This window comes from Bos grunniens, chromosome 5 (assembly GCF_055505025.1).
Source record: "Bos grunniens cultivar Pamir isolate PY7600 chromosome 5, Bosgru_T2T1.0, whole genome shotgun sequence".
Taxonomy (NCBI): domain Eukaryota; kingdom Metazoa; phylum Chordata; class Mammalia; order Artiodactyla; family Bovidae; genus Bos; species Bos grunniens.
The window spans coordinates 80,671,497-80,690,779 of record NC_141169.1 but is presented as its reverse complement, the minus strand read 5'-3'; the positions used below and the strand labels follow the sequence as shown (position 1 = coordinate 80,690,779).

General features: G+C 39.1%; 1 long non-coding RNA gene across 1 annotated transcript; it reads left to right on the top strand.

The window, feature by feature from the left end:
• Positions 1–3,780: 3,780 nt before the first annotated feature.
• Positions 3,781–16,006, top strand: LOC147372516 (uncharacterized). Its single transcript, XR_015164143.1, has 2 exons — positions 3,781–3,944; positions 15,774–16,006. It is a non-coding gene; the product is annotated as an uncharacterized LOC147372516 (long non-coding RNA).
• The last annotated feature ends 3,277 nt before the right edge of the window (positions 16,007–19,283 follow it).

Genomic DNA, 19,283 nt, shown 5'->3' with positions numbered 1-19,283 from the left:
TATATTTTAAATTATCAGTGGCTGTTATGTATACAAATTGTTCTTGTCTTACATTAAGAAAAATAATAGACTATTCTAGAAAGAAAATCATCTTGCAGAAAATTTTAAGTCTGCCATAATTACTAAACTAGGACATGGTAATTGATACATTGTGCTAAATAAGTATATATGAGTTGAAGCTTGATTATTTCTTTTCCAGTTGCGCATTTTTGTTTTGCTGGTGTTCAGTTTGATAGGACTTTTGGCCATTGATAAGCCAACTTGCAGGTGTCTAGTGAAATATATGGATTAAAAACCTTTCATTTATGTGACCTCATAAAATCCTAATTTTTTTTCTTTTTTAAAATCACTTACCTAAAATAAAATAAAATAAAATAAAATAAAATCACTTACCTGCCTAAACAAAACTACAATTTTACAAACACAGAAGCTAAAACATAAAGATGTTAAATGTTGTGGCAAAGATCCCAGGACAATTGAGGTTCAGGAGAAACAGTAGAAACCAGTTTCTCTAGTCTAGATAACTTTCTCCAAAGAAGTATCCAAGTGGGATTATACAGAGATAACTGAACTTGGTATACATTTGCCCTGGTGTGAAGTTTACTCTCTACATAGTAATCTTATCAGGTTTACCATTTTAGAATGCAACTTTGGCAGGTAATCTATAAGAGCGAAATCTATATACAGATATACAGTTGGTGGCAGGGTAAGAATTGGGGAAATTCACAAATATGAATACACAAAGACAAAGCATATTGTTGGCAAGATAAGTAGAGCAGTTAGAGGACTGTGTGGGGCATTTATTTGTTATTGAAGAAGAAAAAGTAATCCCATGGACAGAGGAGCCTGGTGGGCTATATTTCACAGGTTCACAAAGATTCTGACATTTCTTCGAGACTAAACAACAACAATAAAAAAGAAGAGGGCCAAGCCCTTCTGAACTCTCTTCTGTTTTTTGTTAATGTGTTAGTTTTGTTAATTTCTTAATGTGTGTAACACCTAATTTGTACTTTGTTGCTAATAGGTCAGCAAACAGGAATTTGGAACAATTTTACATGTAAATTAAGCAAACTTAAGCATATCTATATTAAATAAATTCAAGATATAAATTTATATTCTTGAAAGCAAGATTTTCAAATTTACCAGATAATAAAAAACTTTGTGTACATTTCAGTTTGGAAAAACAGTTAATAAGAAATCATACTGCAGGGCAGAGTCTACTGGGCAATGAGAATGATGTTATGTTTTTGCATTAAATCTGAAGTTTTTCCTTTTACTATTTGTAAAGTATTCATTATATGCCCTTATTTGTGGTCCTGCCAAAATAACAAAGAGAATCCCTTTTCATACTGTGTTGCTTTAAATAAGCTACAAAAGAGCATTTTACAGAGTGCCTGCCATCTAAGAACATTCTGTCAATTGTAAATGTGGTTATATCATGTATATTAAATAAAGAAAGAACAGCAATGGAGGCTTGAAACATCTGTAGGAGGCTAGTCTCTATCCTGCCTCTAGTGTAGATGAAATTTTTCTATCACTGTACAGGAATATTTCCTCATCATGGATTTATAAAAACTTCTATAAATGATGCAAAAAGAAGTCTGGTACTCAATAAATCATCAATACTACTTGCTGCAGCCTGGAGAGTTTTCCTTAGAGGTATGACTATAAGCACTGGGCAGATTTTCTTGAGATGAATTTGGAAAGCTGGAGAAATCATGGTCCCAAGGTTCAATATGGCTGTCAACATTGTGAGCTTTCTGCCAGGTTCCATGAATTTGATTTCTGGGGCATTATTTGTGTTACTGTCATTTGTTTGATAGGTAGACCTGATCAGCATGATCTTATTTCAACAGAACAGGCTCTCATTCATCTCCCTTGCCAGTGTCAACTAAGAAAGCCCATAGTTGTATAAGTCTGGGCTCCCTAGAAAATTCATTATTCCAGCCTAATTAATTTCATCATCTTCTTTAAATTACTCTTTTAAAAGAGAATAACAGAGAAAATACATGAGAGATTAAAGAATTTAATGTTATCATCTCTGCTGAGGGGTGGGTAAAATGAGAAGAAAACTAACATTTATAGGGCATCTCCCTGGGGTAGGAAATGGCAACCCACTCCAGTATTCTTGCCTGGAAAATTACATGGACAAAGGATAATGGGGGGTTACAGTCCATGGGGTCACAAAGAGTCAGACATGACCTAATAAACATGCAGCACAGACCATCTACTCTATGCCAGGCATGATGGTTCAAGCTTTAAATATTTGGATGCATTGATGTAAATTTAACCATGCAAAGATATCTACAGTTCATATCCATGTTTATTTAATTCAGATTTAGTTAGTTTAACCCTTCGATGACTTCTGGTTTCAGCTGGAAGATGTAGAGAGCTAGAAAGAACATCACTCCCATTGCTACAACAGGAAGAAAGAAACCTGGACAAACTGCAAATTAATGACTTTTCTTGCACCTATTAGATGACTGAGGTCATAGGACAAACAACCAACATAAGAGACAGGTGCTTGAAGCATGAGGGAAGATGCCATTAAACACCAAATAAACCAGTGTGTGTGTGTGTGTGTGTGTGTGTGTGCGCGCGCGCGTGTGTGTGTGTGCGCGCATATGCATGCATTCAGTCATGTCCAACTCTTTTGGATCCCATTGACTGTAGCCCACCAGGCTCCTCTGTCCATGAGATTTTCCAGGTAAGAATACTGGAGTGGGTTGCCATTTCCTTCTCCGGGGACTCTTCCTGACCTAGGGGTTGAACCCGTCCCCTGCTTGGCAGGTGGATTCTTTACCACTTTGCCACTTGTGTAGGAACATTAAATCAGAAATGTCAGCAACTGCTAAAGGTTGAGTGTGGGGCTAACTCAGACAGGATGGGCCTTCTGGGGATCCAAGACACAGGGAACACCTGATCTCTTTGCTGGGTTTACCTCTAGGAAACCCACCAGGCTCTAAGGTGACCAAACTTCCTCTCCCAGTTTGCCTGGGACTGAAGGGACCCAGGATATGAGATTTTTCAGTTTTATAACTAGGACAATGTAGTGACCCTACTAGGATTTCACAGGAGAAATGATGAAGAGAAATAGAATCCTTCCGTATACTGCTTGCAGGGGGAGGAGAACAGCTGTCACCACCCCATATCTGCCCAGACCAATTAGTAGAGAGGAACAAAGGGGCCACCGAACTCCGCAGAGACCCACCTCCCATTTCTGTGGCACACTAATCCCAGCATCGTGTGCAGTATGAATACCTGCTTTTAAAAAATCCATGGATGCTTCAGATCTCAAAAAGCATTGTTATAGACTCAGGGGAAGTATTTTCCTGAAAGGATTAAAGTCAATTCCCTGACAAAGTAACTTACTGAGACAGAATATAATAGTAAATGTTAGTGCGATTACTTTCCTACCTGAATTAATTTTACTTCGCTGACTTTTTTTGCTTCTCTGAAATCATCAAAGAGAGCACTGTTTTCCATTTAAAACTTCTCCTTCCTATACTGAGCTATTCCTCCTTCTTACACTGCTTCTTACACTTCTCATTCTTCTTACACTTCTTATTCAACTAGGTTTTAACTAGAAATGAAAATTTTGAAGTCCAGAATTTTAACAAAGTTATTCAAAGTAGCACACGTATCAATATCATGTAATTACATCTCTAAAATCCTTAGACTCAAAGAACAGTCTTGCACACTTGTCTTTCTTTTCCTTTTACCCATGCTTCTGAATTTCAAGGAGGCATTAAAACTTCACTTTTAAAAATATGAAAAGGAGGGAGGAGCCAAGATGGCGGAGGAGTAGGACGGGGAGAACAGTTTCTCCCCCACAAATTCATCAAAAGAGCATTTAAACGTCGAGTAAATTCCACAAAACAACTTCTGAATGCCGGCAGAGGACACCAGGCACCCAGAAAAGCAACCCAACTCTTCGAAAGGAGGTAGGAAAAAATATTAAAAACAAAAAAAAAAAGAGACAAAAGAGGGAGGGACGGAGTTCCGTCCGGGGACGGGAATCTTAAAAAGAGAGAAGTTTCCAAACACCAGGAAACCTTCTCACTGCCGAATCTGTGCCGAGCTTTGGAAGCACAGAGGGCAACATAACAGGGAGAAAAAAATAAATAAGCAATTAAAACTCGCAGATTGCGAGCCCTACGGTAACTCCCCCAGCGGAGAAGCAGCGCAGACGCCTGCATCCGCCATTAGCAAGCCGGGGCTGGGCAGGGAGGCGCGGCGTGGGCTGCATCACTGAGAGTAAGAATCTGGCCTGAATACCCTGAGCGCTATCTGAGCGAAATAATTTGGGCTAGCAAACCAGACTGTGGGATATCTACCACGCGAAAAGCCAGCCTAACCTAAGACCGCCAGGCCCGCGCACGGAACAAAGGACTGAACAGAGATAGCCGGCTGCAAACCTTCCCCCTCCGGTGACAGGCAGCCAGAGCCGGAAGGGGGCAATCGCAGCCCCAGAGAGACATTATCTATAAAACTGTAAGCAGGCTTCTTTGCTAACTAAAACTTCTTGGGGGTCTGGACGGTCAACATCTGCCTGAGAAGGTGCGCCGGTTTTAACACCCAGATAACCGAGTGGCGGGGAGGCGATAAGTCGCAGCATTGGCGCTCGCCAAACACCTCATCACCTGAGCTGCTCGGACCTGGGAAGAGCACAAAACGCAGGCCCAACTGAGTCTGCGCCTCTGAGGACTACCCGAGTGCCTGAACCTGAGCGGCTTGGACCTGGGAGGTGCATGCAGCCCAGGGCCAGCCTCGGATTGTTCCCGGCGGAACAACCTAGAGTCCGAGCAGTGTGGACAGGGAGGCTACACGCGCCGTGAGCGGGGGCAGACCCAGTGTGGCTGAGGCACTGTGAGCCCACGCCAGTGTTATTTGTTTGCAGCATCCCTCCCTCCCTCCCTCCCCACAGCGCGACTGAACAAGTAAGCCTAAAAAAAAAAAAAAAAAGAAAAAAAAGTGTCCTCCACCGTGCCCTTTGTGTCAGGGCAGAAACCAGATACTGAAGAGACTAGCAAACAGAAGAAGATATAACAGAGGGAAACGCCTTGGAAGCTACAGGCAATAGATCAAAACCCTGTGGTTACTACGGACTACATAGGAAGGGGCCTATAGATCTTGAGAAATATAAATCTGACCAAGGAACTAGCCAAAAATGAACTGAACCCACAACACCCACAAAAAAAACACAAAAAAGTCCTAGATATATTTTTATTATTTTTACGATCATTCTTTCCTTTTTTTTTTTAAGTCCTCTATTGTTCCTTTAAATTTCACTTTTATAACCTATTACTTTGCAAAAAAAAAAAAAAAGACCCTATTTTTTTCTTCTTCAGCAAACTTCATATATATATATTTTATAATTTTTTGACCTTGTTTTTTGTTTGTTTTTGTTTTTTTCTTCTTTTCTTTAACATTGTATTTTTGAAATTCCAAACTCTACTCTAGATTTTTAATTTTCGCTTTTTGGTATATGTTATCAATTTTGTACCTATAGTTTTTTTTTTTTATATAATTTCTGACTTTTTTTTTTTTTCCGTCTCTGTTTCTTTCTCTTCTTCTTTTATATAACATTGTATATCTGAAATTCCAAACTTTACTCTAGATTTTTAATTTATGCTTTTTGTTATTTGATATCAATTTTGTACCTGTATTTTCTTTATAATTTTTGTGACATTGTTCGTATTTGTTTTCTCTCTTTATTTTTCTTCTTCTTCTTCTTTTTTTTTTTTAACATTGTATTTTTGAAATTCCAAACTCTACTCTAGATTTTTAATTTTTGCTTTCTGGTATTAGCTATCAATTTTGTACCTGTACTTTCTTTATAATTTTCGCGACCTTGTTTGTTTTTGTTTGTTTGTTTTTTCTCTCTTTCTTTTCCTTCTTCTTTTCTTTAACATCGTATTTTTGAAATTCCAAACTCTACTCTAGATTTTTAATTTTTGCTGTCTGGTATTAGTTATCAATTTTGTACCTGTACTTTCTTTATAATTTTCGCGACCTTGTTTGTTTTTGTTTGTTCGTTTTTTCTCTCTTTCTTTTCCTTCTTCTTTTCTTTAACATCGTATTTTTGAAATTCCAAACTTTACTCTAGATTTTTAATTTTTGCTTTTATGTATTTGTTACCAATTTTGTACCTTTAAGGACCCAATCTTCAGGACCCATTTTTCACTAGGGAGTGAGATTACTGGCTTGACTGCTCTCTCTCCTTTTGGACTCTCCTTTTTCTCCACCAGGTCGCCTGTGTCTCCTCCCTAACCCCTCTCTACTCTACCCAACTCTGTGAAATTCTGTGTGTTCCAGACGGTGGAGAACACTTAGGGAACTGATTACTGGCTGGATCTGTCTCCCTCCTTTTCATTCCCCCCTTTTATCCTTCTGGCCACCTCTGTTACCTTCCTCCTTCTTCTCTTCTCTGTATAACCCCATGAACATCTCTGAGTGGTCCAGTTGTGGAGTGCACATAAGGAAGTGACTACTGGCTAGCCCACTCTCTCCACTATTGATTCACCTCATCTCATTTGGGTCACCTCTAACTCCCTCCTCCCTCTTCTCTTCTCCATGTAACCCTGTGAACCTCTCTGAGTGACCCTCACTGTAGAGAAACTTTTCATCTTTAATGTAGATGTTTTATCAATGGTGCTGTATAGAAGGAGAAGTTTTGAAACTACTGTAAAAATAAGACCGATAACCAGAAGCAGGAGACTTAAGTCCAAACCCTGACTCCAGGGAACTCCTGACTCCAAGGAACATTAATTGACGGGAGCTCATCAAATGCATCCATACCGACACTGAAACCAAGCACCACACAAGGGCCAATAAATTCCAGGGCAAGACATACCAAACAAATTCTCTAGCAACAAAGGAACACAGCCCTGAGCTTCAAGATACAGGCTGCCCAAAGTCACCCCAAAACTATAGACATCTCATAAATCATTACTGGACATTTCATTGCACTCCAGAGAGAAGAAATACAGCTCCACCCACCAGAACACCGACACAAGCTTCCCTAACCAGGAAACCTTGACAAGCCACCTGTACAAACCCACACACAGTGAGGAAACGCCACAATAAAGAGAACTCCACAAACTGTCAGAATACAGAAAGGACACCCCAAACTCAGCAATTTAAACAAGATGAAGAGACAGAGGAATACTCAGCAGATAAAGGAACAGGATAAATGCCCACCAAACCAAACAAAAGAGGAAGAGATAGGGAATCTACCTGATAAAGAATTCCGAATAATGATAGTGAAATTGATCCAAAATCTTGAAACTAAAATGGAATCACAGATAAATAGCCTGGAGACAAGGATTGAGAAGATGCTAGAAAGGTTTAACAAGGACCTAGAAGAAATAAAAAAGAGTCAATATATAATGAATAATGCAATAAGTGAAATTAAAAACACTCTGGAGGCAACAAATAGTAGAATAACAGAGGCAGAAGACAGGATTAGTGAATTAGAAGATAGAATGGTAGAAATAAATGAATCAGAGAGGATAAAAGAAAAACGAATTAAAAGAAATGAGGACAATCTCAGAGACCTCCAGGACAATATTAAACGCTACAACATTCAAATCATAGGGGTTCCAGAAGAAGAAGACAAAAAGAAAGACCATGAGAAAATACTTGAGGAGATAATAGTGGAAAACTTCCCTAAAATGGGGAAGGAAATAATCACCCAAGTCCAAGAAACCCAGAGAGTCCCAAACAGGATAAACCCAAGGAGAAACACCCCAAGACACATATTAATCAAATTAACAAAGATCAAACACAAAGAACAAATATTAAAAGCAGCAAGGGAAAAACAACAAATAACACACAAGGGAATTCCCATACGGATAACAGCTGATCTTTCAATAGAAACTCTTCAAGCCAGGAGGGAATGGCAAGACATACTTAAAATGATGAAAGAAAATAACCTACAGCCCAGATTATTGTACCCAGCAAGGATCTCATTCAAGTATGAAGGAGAAATCAAAAGCTTTTCAGACAAGCAAAAGCTGAGAGAATTCTGCACCACCAAACCAGCTCTCCAACAAATACTAAAGGATATTCTCTAGACAGGAAACACAAAAACGGTGTATAAACTCGAACCCAAAACAATAAAGTAAATGGCAACGGGATCATACTTATCAGTAATTACCTTAAACGTAAATGGGTTGAATGCCCCAACCAAAAGACAAAGACTGGCTGAATGGATACAAAAACAAGACCCCCACATATGTTGTCTACAAGAGACCCACCTCAAAACAGGGGACACATACAGACTGAAAGTGAAGGGCTGGAAAAAGATTTTCCATGCAAATAGGGACCAAAAGAAAGCAGGAGTAGCAATACTTATATCAGATAAAATAGACTTTAAAACAAAGGCTGTGAAAAGAGACAAAGAAGGTCACTACATAATGATCAAAGGATCAATCCAAGAAGAAGATATAACAATTATAAATATATATGCACCCAACACGGGAGCACCACAGTACGTAAGACAAATGCTAACAAGTATGAAAGGAGAAATTAATAATAACACAATAATAGTGGGAGACTTTAATACCCCACTTACACCTATGGATAGATCAACTAAACAGAAAATTAACAAGGAAACACAAACTTTAAACGATACAATAGACCAGTTAGACCTAATTGATATCTATAGGACATTTCATCCCCAAACAATGAATTTCACCTTTTTCTCAAGCGCACATGGAACCTTCTCCAGGATAGATCACATCCTGGGCCATAAAGCTAGCCTTGGTAAATTCAAAAAAATAGAAATCATTCCAAGCATTTTTTCTGACCACAATGCAGTAAGATTAGATCTCAATTACAGGAGAAAAACTATTAAAAATTCCAACATATGGAGGCTGAACAACACACTGCTGAATAACCAACAAATCACAGAAGAAATCAAAAAAGAAATCAAAATTTGCATAGAAACGAATGAAAATGAAAACACAACAACCCAAAACCTGTGGGACACGGTAAAAGCAGTCCTAAGGGGAAAGTTCATAGCAATACAGGCACACCTCAAGAAACAAGAAAAAAGTCAAATAAATAACCTAACTCTACACCTAAAGCAACTAGAAAAGGAAGAAATGAAGAACCCCAGGGTTAGTAGAAGGAAAGAAATCTTAAAAATTGGAGCAGAAATAAATGCAAAAGAAACAAAAGAGACCATAGCAAAAATCAACAAAACCAAAAGCTGGTTCTTTGAAAGGATAAATAAAATTGACAAACCATTAGCCAGACTCATCAAGAAACAAAGGGAGAAAAATCAAATCAACAAAATTAGAAACGAAAATGGAGAGATCACAACAGACAACACAGAAATACAAAGGATCATAAGAGACTACTATCAACAATTATATGCCAATAAAATGGACAACGTGGAAGAAATGGACAAATTCTTAGAAAAGTACAACTTTCCAAAATTGGACCAGGAAGAAATAGAAAATCTTAACAGACCCATCACAAGCATGGAAATTGAAACTGTAATCAAAAATCTTCCAGCAAACAAAAGCCCCGGTCCAGACGGCTTCACAGCTGAATTCTACCAAAAATTTAGAGAAGAGCTCACACCTATCCTGCTCAAACTCTTCCAGAAAATTGCAGAGGAAGGTAAACTTCCAAACTCATTCTATGAGGCCACCATCACCCTAATACCAAAACCTGACAAAGATGCCACAAAAAAAGAAAACTACAGGCCAATATCACTGATGAACATAGATGCAAAAATCCTTAACAAAATTCTAGCAATCAGAATCCAGCAACACATTAAAAAGATCATACACCATGATCAAGTGGGCTTTATCCCAGGGATGCAAGGATTCTTCAATATCCACAAATCAATCAATGTAATACACCACATTAACAAATTGAAAAATAAAAACCATATGATTATCTCAATAGATGCAGAGAAAGCCTTTGACAAAATTCAACATCCATTTATGATAAAAACTCTCCAGAAAGCAGGAATAGAAGGAACATACCTCAACATAATAAAAGCTATATATGACAAACCCACAGCAAACATTATCCTCAATGGTGAAAAATTGAAAGCATTTCCTCTAAAGTCAGGAACAAGACAAGGGTGCCCACTTTCACCATTACTATTCAACATAGTTTTGGAAGTTCTGGCCACAGCAATCAGAGCAGAAAAAGAAATAAAAGGAACCCAAATTGGAAAAGAAGAAGTAAAACTCTCACTATTTGCAGATGACATGATCCGCTACATAGAAAACCCTAAAGATTCCACCAGAAAATTACTAGAAATAATCAATGACTATAGTAAAGTTGCAGGATATAAAATCAACACACAGAAATCCCTTGCATTCCTATACACTAATAATGAGAAAACAGAAAGAGAAATTAAGGAAACAATTCCATTCACCATTGCAACGGAAAGAATAAAATACTTAGGAATATATCTACCTAAAGAAACTAAAGACCTATATATAGAAAACTATAAAACACTGGTGAAAGAAATCAAAGAGGACACTAATAGATGGAGAAATATACCATGTTCATGGATTGGAAGAATCAATATAGTGAAAATGAGTATACTACCCAAAGCAATTTATAGATTCAATGCAATCCCTATCAAGCTACCAACAGTATTCTTCACAGAGCTAGAACAAATAATTTCACAATTTGTATGGAAATACAAAAAACCTCGAATAGCCAAAGCGATCTTGAGAAAGAAGAATGGAACTGGAGGAATCAACCTACCTGACTTCAGGCTCTACTACAAAGCCACAGTTATCAAGACAGTATGGTACTGGCACAAAGACAGAAATATTGATCAATGGAATAAACTAGAAAGCCCAGAGATAAATCCACGCACATATGGACACCTTATCTTTGACAAAGGAGGCAAGAATATACAATGGATTAAAGACAATCTCTTTAACAAGTGGTGCTGGGAAATCTGGTCAACCACTTGTAAAAGAATGAAACTGGACCACTTTCTAACACCATACACAAAAATAAACTCAAAATGGATTAAAGATCTAAACGTAAGACCAGAAACTATAAAACTCCTAGAGGAGAACATAGGCAAAACACTCTCCGACATACATCACAGCAGGATCCTCTATGACCCACCTCCCAGAATATTGGAAATAAAAGCAAAAATAAACAAATGGGACCTAATTAACCTTAAAAGCTTCTGCACATCAAAGGAAACTATTAGCAAGGTGAAAAGACAGCCTTCAGAATGGGAGAAAATAATAGCAAATGAAGCAACCGACAAACAACTAATCTCAAAAATATACAAGCAACTCCTACAGCTCAACTCCAGAAAAATAAACGACCCAATCAAAAAATGGGCCAAAGAACTAAATAGACATTTCTCCAAAGAAGACATACAGATGGCTAACAAACACATGAAAAGATGCTCAACATCACTCATTATCAGAGAAATGCAAATCAAAACCACTATGAGGTACCATTTCACACCAGTCAGAATGGCTGCGATCCAAAAGTCTACAAATAATAAATGCTGGAGAGGGTGTGGAGAAAAGGGAACCCTCTTACACTGTTGGTGGGAATGCAACCTAGTACAGCCACTATGGAGAACAGTGTGGAGATTCCTCAAAAAACTGGAAATAGAACTGCCTTATGATCCAGCAATCCCACTGCTAGGCATACACACTGAGGAAACCAGAAGGGAAAGAGACATGTGTACCCCAATGTTCATCGCAGCACTGTTTATAATAGCCAGGACATGGAAGCAACCTAGATGCTCATCAGCAGATGAATGGATAAGAAAGCGGTGGTACATATACACAATGGAGTATTACTCAGCCATTAAAAAGAATACATTTGAATCAGTTCTAATGAAGTGGATGAAACTGGAGCCTATTATACAGAGTGAAGTAAGCCAGAAGGAAAAACATAAATACAGTATACTAACGCATATATATGGAATTTAGAAAGATGGTAACAATAACTCTGTATACGAGACAGCAAAAGAGACACTGATGTATAGAACAGTCTTATGGACTCTGTGGGAGAGGGAGAGGGTGGGAAGATTTGGGAGAATGGCATTGAAACATGTAAAATATCATGTAGGAAACGAGTTGCCAGTCCAGGTTCGATGCACGATGCTGGATGCTTGGGGCTGGTGCACTGGACGGCCCAGAGGGATGGTATGGGGAGGGAGGAGGGAGGAGGGTTCGGGATGGGGAACACATGTATACCTGTGGCGGATTCATTTTGATATTTGGCAAAACTAATACAATTATGTAAAGTTTAAAAATAAAATAAAATTAGAAAAAAAAATATGAAAAGAAATTACTGCAGGAGAAAAATACATGATATATTGAAAATAAATTTATTCCTTTGTCCTCTGTACAGGAAGTGCATTTATCTGAAATAATAGAGTCATCTATGCATTGAAGTTTAATTTCAGGCAGTTCTTCTATTTAATTTACCAAGTTAGACATTCCTGAACTAAGCATGGCCATTCTTGGTCTCTACATTTATTGTGAGTTCACAGGAAAAAATGATAGAACATGTACAAGTCACCTTGAATTAAAAATGCATGTGACATAGAAACTGGTTCAGACAGTAATACCGTCTACTGATAGTGGTGTGCTGGGTCCATCTGGGCGTATCACTTTCAACTTTGTGTTCAGTGACATCATGTGAGTGCTTACACCATGGAAACTGACAGATGCTACACTCAGAAACGTTGAGTGTACATACAAACATTGCTTAATGGATCATTTCTGAAAACACATGCTTCCTGCCTAGAAGAGGAGAGGTGATATTGAAGGAGCTGTAGAGGAGAGACTTGGCATGCCATCACTGGGAAGTTGTTCCAGTGCTGAACCAGTTTCTGGAAGTATTTTTCACCCTAGTTAGTGATGAGCCATAAATTATCTCCCATAAACAATTTTTTTTTCCTGAAACAATAGGCCTCTGGTAAACTAAAGAACTGTGGTGGGTTGAACTGTGGCTGCCCTCACCCCCCGGAAATAATTCCACCCTCCAATCCCTAGAATCTTTGAATATGCCCTTATCTGTAGTAAAGGCTTTGAAGATGTAATTGGTTAAAGAATTTAGAATGAAACCTTGGGTTTCCTGGGTAAACCCTAAATCAAATGACGAGCATACTTCAAGATACATAAGAGGACACAGGAAAAACGTTCAGGTGAAGACAGAGGCAAAGACTGAATCAACCAAGGTAGCTGAGAAATGCATGGAGCTATCAGAAACTAGAAGAGGCAAGAGGATTCTGCCCTAGAGTCTCCAGTGGGACTGTGGCCCTGAGGACACTTGATTTCAGACTCTGGCCTCCAGAAATCTGTGATAAATTAGAGTTGTTCTGAGGCACTTGCTGGCAGTAATTTGTTGTGGCAGCCACGGGAAACTAGAGCAAGGACCAATGGGAATAATATTTGTTCTAATTATTTTTTTCAAGAAACACACCCTCAAGATCCATTTTTCCAAAAGATGTAATAGGCATGCATCCTCTTATATCCTCCACCTTTGCACTTATTTCCTCTACAAAATAGCTCTCAAACTCATCTGTGATCAATGTGGGCATTTTCTGTATTTCCTCTCTAGTTTATCTTTCATATATGGCTGAAATGAATCATTTAATCTGGCATTCTCCTCACCCCCTACTCAGCAAATAGTGGTTCTTTTCTAATCTGGGCTTTTCTCAGCAGCTAGCAGAGTGTGATCAATATCAAACTGTGACAATTTAAGTAAACGAAAAATATCACCTTAAAGAGGAAATGCCAAACATTATGGAGCAAAAGCTCAAGAAACAGTGTGATGTAAACCAGCAGCACCGGACTGCAACACTATCAGGAGTCCATGAAAAATGAAAAAACAAAAATGGCTTTCTGCAGTTTGCATACACTTGCAACTTTCTATTTCTCCAGATTCGCCTCAAGGCACTTTGATTCTCACTCTACTTTCAGGCACAGTACTGTTTGTACTCCTGAATACCTTTAGCTAAGAATTAGATTGACATGGTCATTCATATAGTGATTCGAATGACCATTAAATCAGATCAGATCAGATCAGATCAGTTGCTCAGTTGTGTCCGACTCTTTGGGATCCCATGAATCGCAGCACGCCAGGCCTCTCTGTCCATCACCAACTCCTGGAGTTCACTCAGACTCACGTCCATCGAGTCAGTGATGCCATCCAGCCATCTCATCCTCTGTCGTCCCCTTCTCCTCCTGCCCCCAATCCCTCCCAGCATCAGTCTTTTCCAATGAGTCAACTCTTCGCATGAGGTGGCCAAAGTACTGGAGTTTCAGCTTTAGCGTCATTCCTTCCAAAGAAATCCCAGGGCTGATCTCCTTCAGAATGGACTGGTTGGATCTCCTTGCAGTCCAAGGGACTCTCAAGAGTCTTCTCCAACGCCACAGTTCAAAAGCATCAATTCTTTGGTGCTCAGCCTTCTTCACAGTCCAACTCTCACATCCATACATGACCACAGGAAAAACCATCTTGACTAGACAAACCTTTGTTGGCAAAGTAATGTCTCTGCTTTTGAATATGCTATATATGTTGGTCATAACTTTCCTTCCAAGGAGTAAGCGTCTTTTAATTTCATGGCTGCAATCACCGTCTGTAGTGATTTTGGAACCCCCAAAAATAAAGTCTGACACTGTTTCCCCATCTATTTGCCATGAAGTGATGGGACCAGATGCCATGATCTTCGTTTTCTGAATGTTGAGCTTTAAGCCAACTTTTTCATGCTCCACTTTCACTTTCATCAAGAGGCTTTTTAGTTCCTCTTCACTTTCTGCCATAAGGGTGGTGTCATCTGCATATCTGAGCTTATTGATATTTCTCCCAGCAATCTTGATTCCAGCTTGTGTTTCTGATACCTCTAACCCAGGAATTCTCTAGTAATCTCTCTTAAGGTGATTATCCTCAATCCATTTTTAAGTCTTATGTGTCAATGCAAAAATGTTGCCTGCTGTATCAGTAAACCAAGGCTGTTGTATCCATCGAGCCACCATATTGCAGCCACCCAGATGCTGAACTCTGAGGGAACTCAGGATGGAAACGGGATGCCCGCCATCTAGCAGTCAGTAGCTGCAGGCACAGTGCGCCCTGAGGAGCCTCAGGGTGAGAAAGAACATGATACTGGCCTCAGAGAGCTGAGGTGCATATCAAAGGAATTGTTTCAATGACTTCTGTACGTTTTCCCATATATAGAAAAGTGCTAAACTCCTTAACTTGATATATCTGATTTTCTTTGATTAACAATAATTTACTGATGTTCTATTAGCTGGTCTTTGTTACAAAAACTCGCATATATCCTGGCTTTTCTCTTGTTTCTTCAGAGCAGTATCTGAGAGTGATTTGAGATGATGTGTTCTGGGCTAAAGTCCTCAGTTTTGTCTGTCGAATAAAACAATATCCTCAGCTTTTAAGTTGTGCGTTTTTCAGTCGACATATGCATGAAGACATTCATTTCCACAAAAAGTGGTAAGAAATCTAAATGATCAACAATAGGGGGGTTATTAAATAATCTCTAATACATAAATTTGATAAATAGTAAGCAGCCACAAAGATAGTATTTATGAAAGCTGTGTAACAATATGAAGGATGTGCAATATTTTATATAATATGATGAAAAGTGACTAGGAAAGGACATGAATTTGTAAACAATTTAATATCTATGTTTGCATATATAAAGATAATATCTGGTTTACACTGCACTGTGCCTAAATAGCACACTTTTAGCAGCTTTAAACAACTCATTTATTTTCTCACTTTTCTAGGTCACAAGTCTGGGGCTCAACTGATTTTTCTGCCTAAAGTCATGAAGTCAAAGTTAATATATCAACTACATGGATTCTTATTTATAGGACTGGTTTACAAGTTACTTCAAGTATTTGCCAAAATTCAGGTTTTGTGTTTATTGGACCAATGTCACCTTTTTCTTGCTCTCTGCAAAAAAAAATCCACATTTCTTCCCATGTGAACCCTTTCATCTTCAAACAAGTGATGGTTCATGGAATCCTTGTCACATTTCAAATCTCCCTGACTTTGCCTTCTGCTTTTTGAAGGTCTCCTATGGTTCGACTGAGCTCACTCAGATAATCTCTGTGTTTTATGGTCAAGCATCTTGGGACTTTAATTAAATGTGCAAAATCCCATCTCAGCAGCAGTGCCTAGATTTGTGTTTGACTAAATAAGCAGGGGGTGGATAACTTAGCAGGGCCATCTTTATATGATCTTACCTATCTCTTAAGAGATGGTTAATTTTGTGTGTTAAATTGAGTGACAAAAGGATGTCTAGATGATTGGTTAAACATTTTTTCTGGGGATGTCTGTGAGGATGTTTCTAGAGGAGACCAGCATTTGAATTGGCGAATGACTAAAGAAAAGATCCGGAGAAGGCAATGGCAACCCACTCCAGTACTCTTGCCTGGGAAATCCCATGGACGGAGGAGCCTGGTGGGCTGCAGTCCATGGGGTTGCTATGAGTTGGGCACAACTGAGCGACTTCACTTTACTTTTCACTTTCATGCATTGGAGAAGGAAATGGCAATCCACTCCAGTGTTCTTGCCTGGAGAATCCCAGGGACGGGGGAGCCTGGTGGGCTGCCGTCTATGGGGTCGCACAGAGTTGGACACGACTGAAGCGACTTAGCAGCAGCAACAACAAAGAAAAAGATCATCCCCAAAATGGGTTGATAACATTCAATCTACTGAGGGCCTGAACAGAACAAAAGGACAAAGGAAAACTAGATTTACTCTGTCCTTTCCTGCTTGAGCCAAGATGTCCACCTCCTCCTGCCCTCAGTGCTCCTAGTTCTCAAGCCTTCAGACCTGGACTGAAATTTACACCATTGGCTCTTTGGCTCTCAAGACTTCTAATTGTATGACTGACTCCTGTGGGTCTCCAGCATGTAGTGGATAGATTGCGGGGACTTCTCAACCTCCAAAATACTGTGAACCATATCTTATAATCAAGATATCTATATCACTTTATATATCCTATTGATTCTGTTTCTCTGAAGAACCCTGACTGATTAGCTACTTAGTTTTATTTCCCCACAAAAGGAGCAGTGACACCACATGTAAAATTTGATTCAGATGTAAGGGCTAATGATGCTGCACATGCTTATATTCTATAGAAAAGAGCTAAAATAATAAATGTTATGTATACATATATTGCTGTTAGTGGGAGGGTTAATGCTTATTTTACATTCTCTTTTCTCTAATATTTCATTATGTTTTTATATTATTGTATAAATGAAAACTTATTCTGATTTAGCTTCATTCCTTCCTAAAACCTTGACCCTCCCTAGTCTCCCCATCAGTGACATCACTGGCTGCACTTCTTCTCAGTCCTCTAGAAGTCCCTTCTTTGTCCTGATTTTCTATTTCTTACTTTTTCTGTCTTCATATTCAAACTCCTCAAGTGCAACCAAATCTTACATAATGGATTCAATCCATTTCAATACTTTCTGCCTAAAGCCAGCCTTTTAGCCACTCTCACCAGAATGTATTTAACAAATTTCACATGTTCTAAATATTTCCACAAGTATCTTATTCTTCAGTGAAGCTATGAGCCAAATGATGCAGGGCCACCCAAGATGGACAGGTCATAGTGAAGAGTTCTGACAAAATATGGTCCATTAGAGGAGGGAATAGCAAACTACTCCAGTATTCTTGCCATGAGAACCTCATGAACAATATGAAAATGCAAAAAGATATGACATTAGAAGATGAGACCCCAGGTCAGAAAGTGTCCAATATGCTACTGGGGAAGAGCAGAGGGCAATTACTAATAGCTCCAGAAAGAATGAAATGGCTGGGCCAAAGCAGAAACAATACTCAGCTGTGCATGTGTCTGGTAGTGAAAGTGAAGTCCAATGCTGTGAAGAATAATATTGCATAGTAACCTGGAATGTTAGATCCATGATGTGGTCAAGCAGGAGATGGCAAGAGTGAACACTGACGTTTTAGGTCAGTGAAATAAAATGGGCAGGAATGCGAAAATTTAATTCAGAGGACCATTATATCTACTACTGTGTGCAAGAATTCCTTAGAAGAATGGAGTAGCCCTCCTAGTCAACAAGAGTACAAAATGCAGTAGAAGGGTGCAATCTTAAAAACAACAGAATGATTTCAGATCATTTCCAAGGCAAACCTTTCAACATCACAGTAATACAAGTCTATGCCCCAACCATTAATGCCAAAGAAGCTGAAATTGACTGGTTGTATGAAGACCTACAAGACCTTCTAGAACTCACACCAAAAAGACATCATTTTCACCTAGAGGATTTGAAGGCAAAAGTAGGATGTCAAGAGATACCTGGAGTAACAGGCAAGTTTGGCATTGGAGTACAAATGAAGCAGGGCAAAGGCTAACAGTTTTGTCAAGAGAAAACACTAGTCATAGCAAACACCCTTTTCCAACAACACAAAAGATGACTCTACACATGGATATCACCAGATGATCAAAATAAAAATCTTTGTGACTCTTTGTGGCCCCCATGGACTATATAGTCCATGGAATTCTCCAGGCTAGAATACTGGAGTGGGTAGCCGTTCCATTCTCCAGGAGATCTTCCCAACCCAGGGATCAAACCCAGGTCTCTTGCATTGCAAGCAGATTCTTTACCAGCTAAGCCACAAAGGGAAGCAAAAATAAAAATCACATTGAATATATTCTTTGCAGTCGAAGAGAGAAAACCTCTGTATAGTCAGCAAAACAAGACTGGGAGCTGACTTATTACAAAATTCAGGCTTAAATTGAAGAAAGTGAGGAAAACCACTAGGCAATTCAGGTATGACCTAAAGTGAATCCTTTACAATTATACAGGGTTCAGTTGAGTTCAGTTCAGTCACTCAGTCATGTCTGACTCTTTGCAACCCCATGAACCCCAGCACGCCAGGCCTCCCTGTCCATCACCAACTCCCAGAGTCTACCCAAACCCATGTCTATCGAGTTGGTGATGCCATCCAACCATCTTATCCTCTGTCATCCCCTTCTCCTCCTGCCCTCAATCTTTCCCAGCATCACGGTCTTTTCAAATGAGTCAGCTCTTCACATCAGATGGCCAAAATATTGGAGTTTCAGCTTCAACATCAGTCCTTCCAATGAACACCCAGGACTGATCTCCTTTAGAATGGACTGGTTGGATCTCCTTGCTGTCCAAGGGACTCTCAAGAGTCTTCTCCAACACTACAGTTCAAAAGCATAAATTCTTCGGCACTCAGCTTTCTTTATAGTTCAACTCTCACATCCATACATGACCACTGGAAAAACCATAGCC